This window comes from Hypomesus nipponensis, chromosome 18 (assembly GCF_054491055.1).
Source record: "Hypomesus nipponensis isolate SF chromosome 18, ASM5449105v1, whole genome shotgun sequence".
Classification (NCBI taxonomy): Eukaryota; Metazoa; Chordata; class Actinopteri; order Osmeriformes; family Osmeridae; genus Hypomesus; species Hypomesus nipponensis.
This window is the reverse complement of record NC_140378.1, coordinates 20,418,798-20,432,246: the sequence shown is the minus strand read 5'-3', so window position 1 is coordinate 20,432,246 and position 13,449 is coordinate 20,418,798. Positions and strand designations below refer to the sequence as shown.

General features: G+C 51.9%; 1 non-coding gene across 1 annotated transcript; it reads right to left on the bottom strand.

Annotated features, from left to right (window-relative positions):
- Positions 1–6,460: 6,460 nt before the first annotated feature.
- trnag-ucc (transfer RNA glycine (anticodon UCC)) lies at positions 6,461–6,532 on the bottom strand. Its single transcript has one exon. It is a non-coding gene; the product is annotated as a tRNA-Gly (tRNA).
- Between the last annotated feature and the right edge of the window lie 6,917 nt (positions 6,533–13,449).

Sequence of the window (13,449 nt, the reverse complement as noted above, 5' to 3'; positions counted from 1 at the left end):
ATAAAGAAGTAGGTTAGTGAACTTATAAAACAATTATATATAATCGCGTCCATGTTAACCAGTACTGTTGAGTGAGGACGTGTTTGCAAAGTTGTTTAATGTTACAAATATTTTCAAGCACATACTAGGTTTAATGAATGATGTCTAAAAGTAGGTACAATTCTGTCTATCGCTATAAAAATGTATGAAGTGGAAGCTGTAAAGAAAACGTATCAACTGGTACGTTGATAAAACTACAGTTTATTGTCTATATTGGTAAGATGGTATCTGCTTTCATACAAGTTCTATACGTTTTGCCATGGGACACAGTTGTGTCTGGATACTAAAGTATTAATAGTATAGTACGAAGAGTTGTGGTGTATTTGTCTGTGTGTGTGTGTGTGTGTGTAAGGTGATTGTGGGGGGGATGGAGGGAGGTGAGGGAGGAGGAGGAAGGGAGGTGAGGGGGAGGGAGGGAGGGAGGGAGGGAGGGAGGGAGGGAGGGAGGGAGGGAGGGAGGGAGGGAGGGAGGGAGGGAGAGGGAGAAAGTGGGAGAGAAGCACGGGAAGGAGGGGAGAGAGGAAGGGAGAGAGAGGGATGGAGAGTTAACAAGAAAGAGAAAGTGGGAGAAGGGTAGAGGGAGGGGCAGAATTCATCAACACTAGTGTCAAAAAAGAGTGAAACTATCTAATTATCTGTTCAGATCTGTCTACTACTTGACTCTTACTGGCTGTTTCCAGACCAGGGGCAGTCAAAAGAGGAACTGCATGGTTACAGACACTGAACTATTCTGAGATGTAGTCATCATTTAAGATCATTTAGGTTTGTCAGCTTGCACTTGAGGCTAATTAAAAGGAACATTAAATAAGGATAAAGATAACCAGCAGTCCTACAGATGTACATTCAAGCCTGTGATATCAACTTTCCCAGCAAAACTGCCAGCTCACACAGCATGGCTAAACAGACAATTTTCTCATTTTAGACGCAAATGTGCGTCTCACATTTTATCCCAGTGTATCATTTTGTTACTATACAATACAATTGTTTGCGGATGACCATGCACAGAATTCAGCCCAAACTTAACCGTAGCCCTAACCCTTGGTCTATAAAGCGCTGGCTGTCTGAAGGCTTGTACTCAGCAGTTTGACCTCCGCAGGCCTGCCAGCCTGTTGTGGAGGAGGGCACGGGAGGGGCTGAGGCTGGGGCAGGGGCTGAGGCTGGGACAGGGGCTGGGGCAGGGGCTGGGGCAGGGGCTGGGCTGAGGCAGGGGCTGGGGCAGGGACTGAGGCTGGGACTGGGCTGAGGCTGGGGGAGGGGCTGGGGCAGGGACTGGGGCAGGGACTGGGGCTGGGACTGGGCTGAGGCTGGGGCAGGGGCTGGGGCAGGGACTGGGGCAGGGACTGGGGCAGGGACTGAGGCAGGGACTGGGGTTCGGGCTGGGGCTGAGACTGGGGCAGGGACTGAGGCAGGGACTGAGGCAGGGACTGGGGCAGGGACTGAGGCAGGGACTGGGGCAGGGACTGGGGCAGGGACTGGGGCAGGGACTGAGGCAGGGACTGAGGCAGGGACTGGGGTTCGGGCTGGGGCTGAGGCTGGGCGTAGGGGCTTCTCACAGAGGAGAGGAGGAGGGATGAGGAGAGAGAGGAGATAGAAAGAGATGTAGGTAGCAGAAAATATTTTAATCAGAGTTCTCTCACTATGTTGCTGCTGCTGCCCCCCCCCCCCCACACACACACACACAACTTTTCTAAATGTCAATAACCGGAGTTAGAATAGACATCCCACCTCTCTGCCCATGTAGTGCTCGTGGCAGGAGTCTCTAATAGAGGATGACAGGTTTTCAACACAGTAACTACGTGTTTTGATCCAACACACTTCTCTCAAACAACATCTGAACCTGAGAACTTGTGATCAACTGTCAAACTCTCTAACCACCGAGCTGCAGCCATCCCATCATGCCTGCCTAACGACAACTCTGAGATGAGTCTTGTTGCCGAGGGCGGCTCCTCTATCTGAGAGTGTCACGGGCTCTGGTAGAAACACAGGTCAGAGGTCGGCTCATCATACTATGGGACTCTACTGCTTTCTGATGTAACGATGTTCTAGCAACGTTCTAGCAGATTACAGAACATCCACACGGCCTAGGGTCAGTTCCCCCCAGACCTAGCGGGTTGCCAGGTTTGATTAGTCATCCCCCAGTGTAAACCATGGTTGCGTCACTGAGCTGTGAAATAACTTTTATTGACCCATTAGCAGTGCAGTGGAAATCATGATTCACTCTGCGAGGGGCTGTTAGGGACGCACGCTAAACCCTGCAATGCATGCTGGTCTTCTGAGCGTGGGGCGGGAGTGTCTTCTCAGAGCCAGACCAACTGGCTTACAGATCCCCGAGGGAGGAGTGTGGATGGAGATTACCGGGGTTGGCAGGGAGGCTTATATCACAGCTCTAGATTAAAACAGATTAAAAGGGTTTAATCTGTGCTGGAATCTGGGAGTGGATGTTTAGAATGTGGATCTCATTAGTCGGAAGTGACGGTCTTGCCTGGTCGCCTCCCTTTGTTCAAGGCTTGTCCTTCAAAGAATATGTACATCTATGCAGTTTTTGTGTGTTTCACATTTAACTATTTACAATGATTTATTTGTGGCTTTTAAGGGCACACAATGAATACATGAAGTAAATCCTTACTGTACTCTAAACTGTCAGATCATTCTAGAAACCCCAAACTGTTCCAAGCCCCAGCTGAGATAAGATCTTGTGGGTGTTTACATCGGATGTGCAATCAGGATCTGAGTCTAATCTCTTGCCCTTCCCATACCCATTCATCTAGAAAGTTCGACATAATCTCCACATGTTCATACATTAGCTCTTTGCTGTATCCAATGTCTCTGCATTCGCTGTGAATATTTATTTTACGTAAATAGGCTTTCTACATGACCTGTGATGGGTTTCCAAGGCACTCAACCGTCCATCTGTACCTTAGCCCTCTGGTTCCTGCCTGGGCCAGGGGGTGAGGCTGGGGTCGGGGCTGAGGCTGGGGCTGGGGCTGAGGCTGGGGTCGGGGCTGAGGCTGGGGTCAGAGCTGAGGCTGGGGTCAGAGCTGAGGCTGGGGTCGGGGCTGAGGCTTGGGTCGGGGCTGAGGCTGCGGTCAGGGCTGAGGCTGGGGTCGGGGCTGAGGCTGGACCAGGACCAGGACCAGGACCAGGACCAGGACCAGGACCAGGACCAGGACCAGGACCAGGACCAGGACCAGTCTTGCCTGATCTCCTCCGGGGGCTCCTGCTCCGTCCTGGTGTCTGCCTGGAGGACCAGATGCTCTCCTGTGGTTGGCTGGGCCGGACGCACCACCACCTGTGGTGTTCCCACCTCCCTGGCCTCATCTGTGTGGAGGGGGGAGGGGGGGAAGGGACGTGGAGGGGGGGGGTTGTCCCATGGAGGGGCACTGATGACAGGAAGGAGGTCTCTAAGCTGGTAGGGTGGGGGAGGAAGAGGAGAAGGAGGAGGAGGAGCAGGAAGAGGTGGAGGAGAGGAAGCTTGGTCCGGGGGTTCATAATCACCTGAGAAAGAAAACACAGGATGTATTTAGGAACACTTCCTGTCTACAGCTCAGCTCAGATGGTGTGCGCTTCAAAATCTCTCCAGAACAGTAATCAGAGGGGGAGTGGCCTTTGTGCCAAAGGGGTGCGGTCTCCAGCCGAGGGGCGTGGCCTGTTGAAAGTGATGTGGCTGGCACCAGAGGGGAGTGGTTCTGCATGGTTGAGGTCTAGTTATGGTTCCTCTGGTCTGGTTTAATGGTGGCTGCTCATGTTGTCTGCTAGTCTCTGCATGACCACATCAGAGGAGAGGTGGAGAGGCTCTCATTAAAGCTCTTCTTTATGACTGGGAGAACTGGTGGCTGCCACCAGCTGCAATAAGGAGAATAAATGGTTTGCAGTCCCCGGCCCAAGGCCTCTAACTCGCTACACCCCCCAGCCACCAGCCCTCTAACCACCCAGTACCCAGGTGACCCTGTCTCTCAACCGGGCTGGACGTGAGGTCGCTGGAGGACTGGAGCAGGGCGGAGACCGGGGGGGCCGGGAGGCCCCGAGAGAGAACCAGCTCACCCTCGCTGGAACCCACATCCTGGAGGGAAGAGAGGGAGGGAGAGGAGTGGGACAGAGGGAAGGAGAAGGGGAGGGAGAGGGCGGTAGAGGGAGCGAGAGAGAGAGGTGACAGAGAGAAGCTGGCAGAGAGATAGAGGAGAGAGAAAGTAGAGAGACAGAGAGATCACCAGATCATCATCCCCCGCTTGCAACCTGGGTTACCACCAAAACATCTACATCTTCTTTCATGTCCACCCTCCAGGACTCTCCTGACCACCACCCGTCCACATCACACAGCCAGCTGCTCTGGGCCACGCCCCGGGCCCAGGAACCACATCTGAGGACAAACAGCCACCACGCCCACCTCCTGCTCATCCTCCTTCTCAGACAAAGCAGCACCACCTAGTGGCCGGGCGCTGAACTGGTCCCGGCTGTGAAAGCCACTTCACATCTTGACTGAGAGGGAGGGGGGGAGGGGGGAAGGGGGGGGAGGTGGAGGGAGAGGGGGAAGGGGGGGAGGGGGGAGGGAGGTGGGAGGGGGAGGGGGAAGGAGGTGGAAGGGAGGGGGGAAGGAGGTGGAGGGATGGAGGGGGGAGAGGGGGGAGGGGGAGGGAGGGAGGGGTGAGGGGGAGGGGGGAGGGAGGAAGGGGGTGAGGGGAGGGGGAGGTGGACAGCTGGACAGCTGAGGGTGCAGGTGCTCCTGACCTGTGAAGGACACTCACCACAGTATGGAGTACTCTGTGTGGATTAGTATACGGGTCCAGGATGCATCCTTTAGAGAGGACCAGATACAGGATGCTCTCTTCCCTGGGTGTCTTGCACACACACACAGAAGTCCACACGTGTGTGCATGTGTGCCTTGCCTGCAGAGCTGTATGTGTGTATCACCAGCAGTTGTGCGAGTGTGTTTGTACATTTTACCTTTATTCAGCAGACGCTCTTATTTACAGCAACTTACAGTAAATACTTGGACATTCTCCCCTAGGCAAGTAAGGTGAAGTACCTCGCCCAAGGACACAACGTCATTTGGCACGGCCGGTAATCGAACCAACAACCTTCTGTTTAATAGCCCGACTCCCTAACCGCTAGCAAAGTGTGATATTACTTCAGCAAGCGTCACGGATGTGTTTGCTCAATGCATCTAAAATGATCATCTTGAGTAAAGTAGTCTATATAAAATGTGCACTTGTACAAGGATAAAATGATTAAGATTGCACTAAAAGTTTAAATCCACAGCACTCAAATCAAGAAAGCCTACTCGACCTTGCATGTTGCTGAGCAACAGATGAAATATTCTGTGGGCATTCTGGAGCATGGAGGATGCTGCCAGAGCTAGCCTCCGTGTAGAAAGCTGCTCACCAACTGACAGATTCACTTCACTACTCATAAATAACTGATGTCAAAATGACTCTATCAGACAATTCATACTTAACCGTTATAAATTAATAACATTAATTCACGTTCAAAGTATGTGTCTGTCCGTACCCATTAAACGGGATCCGTTTACAAACCAGGGTAGTCTGGTTAATCTGGGCATAGAGGCTGCTGACCTGACCAGGTGGTCTTTAGGGACATGCTTGCCCTGTTTGTTTCCCCTGCTCCAACACACCTGATTCAAATGAATGGTCGTTATCAGACTTCTGCTGAGCGAGATAACAACTCAATCATTTGAATGAGGTGTGAGAAACATCTAAACCAGTGGTCTCCAACCCTGCTCCTGGGGAGCTACCTGCCTGTAGGTTTTAGCCCCAACAATCTAGCACACCTGAATCTAATAATTAGCTGGTTGATCAGGTAACTAGTGTAGAATAAAGTGAAATTAGTGTTGTTGGAGCAAAAACCAACAGGCAGGTAAAAAAAAAAAAACATAAATCAAATTATAACAGCCCAAAAAGTTGTTGCAGATGAAGTGTTCTCAAGAACATCAAAGTTGCAGTACTACAATAAATTGTGGTTGACTTAAAGCCAGAGACGCATGATGTCCAATTTAGTGGACAAATGATCAATTGTGATTTCCTCCCAAAATAAAAGCAATACTTCGAAGATTTAACAATAGTATTGCACCTTAGTAGTTACTTTATATTACAAAATTGTATTTACCTACGATGGTGTTCTTCTATAAAAGGATTGGCAAGATATTTATGCGCTAGCTAGCGTTTTTGAAAATACGTCGGCCATATTGGAATTTCGAAAATGTTGTTTCACTTAGAACTGGCCAATGGGTAGAAGTGTATGGGATGACGCAATAGCGTCCACGAGAGTGGCTGATGTGCAACTAAACCACCAAAACCCATCCATATACAAGAAACAGAGTTTTGAATAGCTGTCCACTGTAGTGACCACTATGCGTAAAAAAAAGGGATAACCTTTGCATATATTCAGTAAAAAAAAAAAAAAACTATGCGTTGGCCGGGAATCGAACCCGGGTCAACTGCTTGGAAGGCAGCTATGCTCACCACTATACCACCAACGCGTGGTGGGTGATAGCGCTCACTAAGATACCAGTAACTCATGCCGAAAAGGATTCTGGGTAGTCTTAACTTCCTTAACTTTTCCCATTCATTCTCTATGGCTAGTCGTACCCATATGGAATACTAACATTTATGGCCGCTATGGAGGGGCGCTATTTCGCCGTTTTCTTATGCGATTGAGAGAAGCATCCCACAGCGGCTGACCTGGGTTCGATTCCCGGCCATCGCGAAATGTATTCGACAAAATGCATGCTAAAGTATGTTAAATAATCTGCTTAAGTTATTGTTCTTCGGTGGGTTATTTAGAAAAGTGATTAGCTAGCTAGCTAACTAGGCAAACAACAGTCCTGTCTTATCAGAATGAAAAATGACTAGACTAATACACACAAATATACGATTTTTTTGTTAGTTATTTAGTTTTCACAGTAACATTATGTTGCGGTATACTCTCCCCCCATAGGACGGATCAGGAACAGCAGGGGCGAAAACTGTGGGAGGGCCGAACCGTCAGGTCCGTAAAACTATCAATGTTCCAGGTCTTCAACCTCCGCATCCATACAGGTTATGCAGGGACTGTGATTCTCCGTCGGTTCTCCCTTTGTCCACGTGGAAGCGCCATAGCTCCATAACAGCCTCTCCTTTACCGCTGTCTTTGGTTAAATCACAATTCATGACAACAATTTGCGAATTTAACGAAGTACTTGTCATCTAAGCGATTGCAATATTAAGTCAACCACATCACTTATATCTGAAGCAAAACATTGGCCCTTGTGTATAGTATTTTTATAAGCTTGGCCTTAATGATAAATTGACATTTGTTACAGGCCCGTATAAAGAGAGTAATCAATTAGCAGACCAATAACAAACAACTTTGCAGTTAATTGCAATAAGTAAAGCAATTTGCCACAGGTGCAACTGAATTGTGTTTTAAAATAATCAACACTGTACAAAGCAGCCTTCCTTCACCTCCGCAGTCCTCCGCCTTCCCTGAACCTCCGCCTGCTTCTTCTGTGATAGCAGATAAACCTGTCTTAATGTCTGTACCCATGAGTGCACACCACCAATAACACTAGACTGCATTTATAGCCACACTTTCAGCACGGCTTCAGGTCCACAGTTCATCCTGTCTCTCTCTCTCTTTACTCCCTCTGCCAATCTTTCTCTGTCCCCCACCCCAGTCTCTCTCTCTCTCTCTCTCTCTCTCTCTCTCTCTCTCTCTCTCTCTCTCTCTCTCTCTCTCTCTCTCTCTCCCCAGTGTCTGGAGCCCTCATCTCATATCAGGTCATCTCATCTTGGAGATCGCCATGGGAACATGGAGTTTTTAGTAGATCAATACTGTGCTGTGGAGGCTCCTGTGCTCTGGGGAGGACAGTAAAAGCACTCTGCTCCTCTATTCTCCTCCCTCCTCCTCTCTCCTCCTCCTCCTCCTCCTCCTCCTCCTCCTCCTCCTCCTCCTCCTCCTCCTCCTCCTCCTCCTCTATTCTCCCTCCTCTCTCCTCCCTCCTCCTGATCCCTCCTCTCCTCTTCCTCCTCTCTCCTCCTCCTCCTCCCCTATCCTCCCTCCTCTCTCCTCTTCCTCCTCTCTCCTCCCTCTCCCTCCACCCTCCCATCTAGGATATACAGTCTAGTACAATGTCTACGTAGGTTATGCAGTGTATATAAGTCTTGGCCAAACAGTCTTGGTGGGATATACAAGCTGTTATCTATACACCACTGTTCACCACTGTTATCTAGGACATTCAACAGTGGGGAGTGGTCTTATTGAAGATTGTGCTAAGTAAGCCACACTCTTCACAGCATCACACACACACACACACACACACACACACACACACACACACACACACACACACACACACACACACACACACACACACACACACACTAGGATGTCAGAGCCTGGGCATGTTTGACACAAAGGTTTGTTTTGCAGTAGTTTATTTAGCTTCCCGTGTGTATAACTCCCTGAAGCATCTCTTCAGGATCCACTCCAGCGTGCCTCCAGATCAGCGCTGTTAACCCGGAGCAGCGATGTCAGACAGCCCTAACCCCCCCCACCAGGACGGCACACACAAAAGAAAAACGTGTCAAAAACATGAAACACAGAATCAAAGGAGAGAAAAGATTAAGTAGAGGAAAAAGAAGAAAAGAGAGGAAGGGAGGGAGAGAGGGAGGGAGGGAGGGAGAGAGGCATGAAATGAGTCTGATGTTTGCTAAGTCCGTCCCAGACAAGATCATTGTGAGCTACCGTCGGTTGCGCTGATCACCTGCCTAAGCCGCTGAAGGTGCGTTGTCGCGGCGACGGCGGCTAGGATTACGCCCGGGGTGCATAGGGAGACGAGGAGACAATCCTCGCGGCGTGTCACTATCTCAACGGCTCTCCAGCGCTAAACGGGCGAGTCGCTCGCTAGCGCGCCGGCTTGTTAAGATGATTTATTTACACTTCTACGTCTCAGCGTAAAAACAAATCTGAGAGACCCGCCGCCGACCGCCATGACGACTCCACACTGGTGGAATTAGCAGAAGGAGATTAAGGAAGTTGTGAGAGTGTAGCATGACACTCTATCCTCCCCCCCGCCCCTTTCATCTGAGTGCCACAGGTAAAGCCTTTGACAGGGATTTGATATGACCCAATGCTAACTATGACACACAGTCTCACACACACACACACACAAAACAATACACTCACACACAGATTACACTAACGCACACCCACACACATAGAGCATCTGGAACTCTCACACATAAAACTAGACACACACGCTATGTCTCCCATGCACAGCCTCACTCTTACTTATAGACTCTACATGAACAAGTCTTTCCTGAGACTTCTGTATCTGTATTTAGACCTGGGACCAAACACACACACAGATGCACACTCATGTCATTGCCGAGTCATTTAGAGTGAGGAATACCTGAACGTTGCTGTCCTGTCTGAACAGTGCTTCCACTGTTTGGCAGGAGAGGAGCTTGCTGCTTGTCACGGTGCATCAGGACCTTGATACCCTGCATCTCCCTGCATCTCCCCAAACCGCCAACAGAGAGGGGGACAGAGAAAGAGAGGGAGGTAGAAAGAGAGAGAGAGAGAGAGAGACAGAGAGAGAGGGAGGTAGAGAGAGAGAGAGGGAGGTAGAAAGAGAGAGAGAGAGAGAGAGAGAGAGAGAGAGAGAGAGAGAGAGAGAGAGAGAGGGTGATGGTGGGAGATAGTTGGGGAGAGGGAGATGGTGGGAGAGAGAGAGACAGAGAGAGAGAGGGAGATGGTGAGAGAGGGCAAGAGAGAGATGGTGGGGGAGATAGAGAGAGAGGAAGAAAGAGAGATGGTGGGAGATAGCATGCTTGAGTTGCAGTGCATCAGTAGCTCAACTGGGTTCTGAGATGAGAGTCGATATGAAAACAAACAATCTGTAACGCACACACACGCACAGACATTCACGCATGCACGCACAAACACATATGCACACACACAAATGGGCACACAAGTGCACACACACACCTAGATATGCAAACACACACCAACACCAACACACACTTTAAATAAGACAATAAATGTAGGCCCACACATCTAATGTGAGAACAAACTGAGTAAACGGTCCGTTAGGTTTATGATCTAGTCTCATCTGAGCTCAGCGTCGTTGGGTTTGTTTACCCGGGCAGTCCCCCGGGTCCCTTACAGGGAGGAGGAACAGCAGGATCCCCGTTTACCCAGCATCCCCGGCGCCAGGAGGCTGCCTCAGTGATCAAACAGTTTCCTGATTGCCCCAATGCTATGGTGATGACAGATCTCATCACAGTTCCTGAGGAGGAGAAGGGAGCTGGGGAGAGGGGAGGAGAGGGGAGGAGAGGGGAGAGGAGGTGGGGAGAGGGGAGGTGGGGAGAGAGGAGAAGAGAGGAGTTGGGGAGAGAGGAAAGGTGGGGAGAGAGGAGAGGTGGGGAGAGAGGAGAGGGGAGGTGGGGAGAGAGGAGAGGGGAGAAGAGAGGAGGTGGGGAGAGAGGAGAGGTGGGGAGAGAGGAGAGGGGAGGTGGGGAGAGAGGAGAGGGGAGAAGAGAGGAGGTGGGGAGAGAGGAGAGGTGGGGAGAGAGGAGAGGGGAGGTGGGGAGAGAGGAAAGGTGGGGAGAGAGGAGATGGAAAGAGGAGGGGAGAAGAAGATGCACTCACATGTTCCAGGTTTGATATTAGTCACCATCAGTAGGACCCTACGACATCACACCTGGTAGTTAAAGCCCAGTCCTGAACAAAAGCACAGAGCACATCTACCAAAACACACCACACTTTAACTGGAAGGTCAAACAGACCTACACATATGGAAAGCGTAGAAAATCTGTACATCATTCAGTACACTTCGAGTCGTGGGAAAAAGATACATGTAATGAACATTCATTTCAAATTTTGTCCATTTGAATGAGATATACTTGTGGTATTTGTGAGCTTTGGGAGGTTAGAGTGAGGGCTGCTGGAGCTGAGTCTGTCTCAACTCCCACCCTAAAGACAAACAGCAGGATAGTCTCTGCGTAATGAGACACTGCTACATTCTGTTGACAGCAATCACAGTCAAGCATCGAACAGGGGAGAGGATTGATGGTCAGGGTGGTTACTGGAGGAGCTCTCTCTCTCTCTTTCTCTCTTTCTCTCTCTCTCTCTCTCTCTCTCTCTCTCTCTCTCTCTCTCTCTCTCTCTCTCTCTCCCTCTCTCTCTGTCTCTCTTTCTCTTTCTTGTCCTCCCTCTTTTACTCTTTTCTCTCTCTCTCCCTCCACCCCTCTCTCTCCTCCACCTTCTCTCTCCTCCTCCACCCCTCTCTCTCTCTCTCTCTCTCTTTCTCTCTTGCACACTCACCATAGCCAGCGAACGACAGAGAAGAGCTTTAGGGGAACGAACGAGAGAATGAAAGGAGAGAGAAAGTAAAGAGTCGTGTCAAGTGATTGAAAGGAAGCATATTCTATTCGGAGGGGTTGCCGCGGCGACGGCTATGAAGGCGGATCGATGACATGGCAGCAGAGGGGCGTGGTTACGTGTCTACTCCTTCGCCATCCCTCCATCCTCCATACCTCAGCCAACTCCATCCCTTCTTATTACCACACCTTTCCACTCCCTCCAGCATTCAATAACCACATCCCTCAATCCTCCATCCCTCCATCCCCTGATCCCTCCATCCTTCTATCATTCCACCCATCCGTCTGTTTGTCAGAGGTGAATTTCAGGGGTGGATGTGGGGGCCAAACACGTGTCCCTGGGGGAGGAAGAGAGACAGGCTCTGCCATGGTCAGGAGATAAACGGATGACACAACAGAAGGAAGAGAGAGAAAGAGGGAACTAGGGTGGTGGGACAGAGAGAGGGAAAGAGAGACGGAAATGGAAGGGACTGGAAGGCTGGGCGCTGGGGGGGCTGGAAGGCTGGGGGCTGGAAGGCTGGGGGCTGAGGGGGCTAGAAGGCTGGGGGCTGGGACTGGGGCTGGGACTGGGGGCGGGGCTGGAAGGCTGGGGGCTGGAAGGCTGGGGGCTGGAAGGCTGGGGGCTGAGGGGGCTAGAAGGCTGGGGGCTGGGGGGGCTGGGAATGGGGGGGCTGGAAGGCTGGGGGCTGGAAGGCTGGGGAGGCTGGAAGGCTGGGGGCTGGAAGGGTGGGGGCTGGGGGGGCTGGAAGGCTGGGGGCTGGAAGGCTGGGAGGCTGGGGGCTGGAAGGGTGGGGGCTGGGAGGCTGGAAGGCTAGGGGCTGGAAGGCTGGGGGCTGGGGGGGCTGGAAGACTGGGGGCTGGAAGGCTGGGGGCTGGAAGGGTGGGGGCTGGGGAGGCTGGAAGGCTGGAAGGCTGGGGGCTGGAAGGCTGGGGGCTGGGGGGGCTGGGACTGGGGGGGATGGAAGGCTGGGGGCTGGGGGGGCTGGAAGGCTGGGGGCTGGAAGGCTGGGGGGCCTGGAAGGCTGGGGAGGCTGGAAGGCTGGGGGCTGGAAGGCTGGGGGGGCTGGAAGGCTGGGGGGGCTGGAAGGCTGGGGGCTGAGGGGGCTGGAAGGCTGGGGGCTGGAAGGCTGGGGAGGCTGGAAGGCTGGGGGCTGGAAGGCTGGGGGCTGGAAGGCTGGCGGGGCTGGAAGGCTGGGGGCTGGAAGGCTGGGGGGGCTGGAAGGCTGGGGGGGGCTGGAAGGCTGGGGGGGGCTGGAAGGCTGGGGGCTGGAAGGCTGGGGGGGCTGGAAGGCTGGGGGATGGAAGGCTGGGGGGGCTGGAAGGCTGGGGGGGGCTGGAAGGCTGGGGGCTGGAAGGCTGGGGGGGCTGGAAGGCTGGGGGATGGAAGGCTGGGGGGGCTGGAAGGCTGGGGGGGGCTGGAAGGCTGGGGGCTGGAAGGCTGGGGGGGACTGGAATGCTGGGGAGGCTGGAAGGCTGGGGGCGGACATCAGGTTGGAGAGGGATTTTGAAGTAAAGTTGGGTTCAAAGTGAGAGAGTGGAGACGAGAGAGGTGTTGTGCTGTCTGTCTGAAAATGTTCCAGTCACCTTTTAGTTCCTGAATGGAGAAAGCAACAGGTACAACCCAAACACATACATGCACTCACACACACACACAAACACACCCAGTCATGTACACACACACACACTTTCTTATCCTTGATGTGGAGACGGGCCTGGCTGATGGGCCATGGTGACCAAGCAGTTGGGTGTTACTTACTCTGACGTGGAACATAAAATAGACCTCATCTCTAAGAGCCTGTATCTCCACAGAGAGAGAGGGAGAGAGAGAGAGCCTGTATCTCCACAGAGAGAGAAGGAGATAGAGAGAGAGAGGCGGGGAGGGAGGGAGAGAGAGAGAGCACTTAGGACTGTCTCTGTAATCTTCCTCAGCTTTCCTCTCCTTCACCTCAACACTTTCATGCCTTCAAAATAAAGTACAAAGTTTTGATCAGCCTCAGAAAGGTTCTCCCCATCTCCTCTCCCTCCCTCTCTC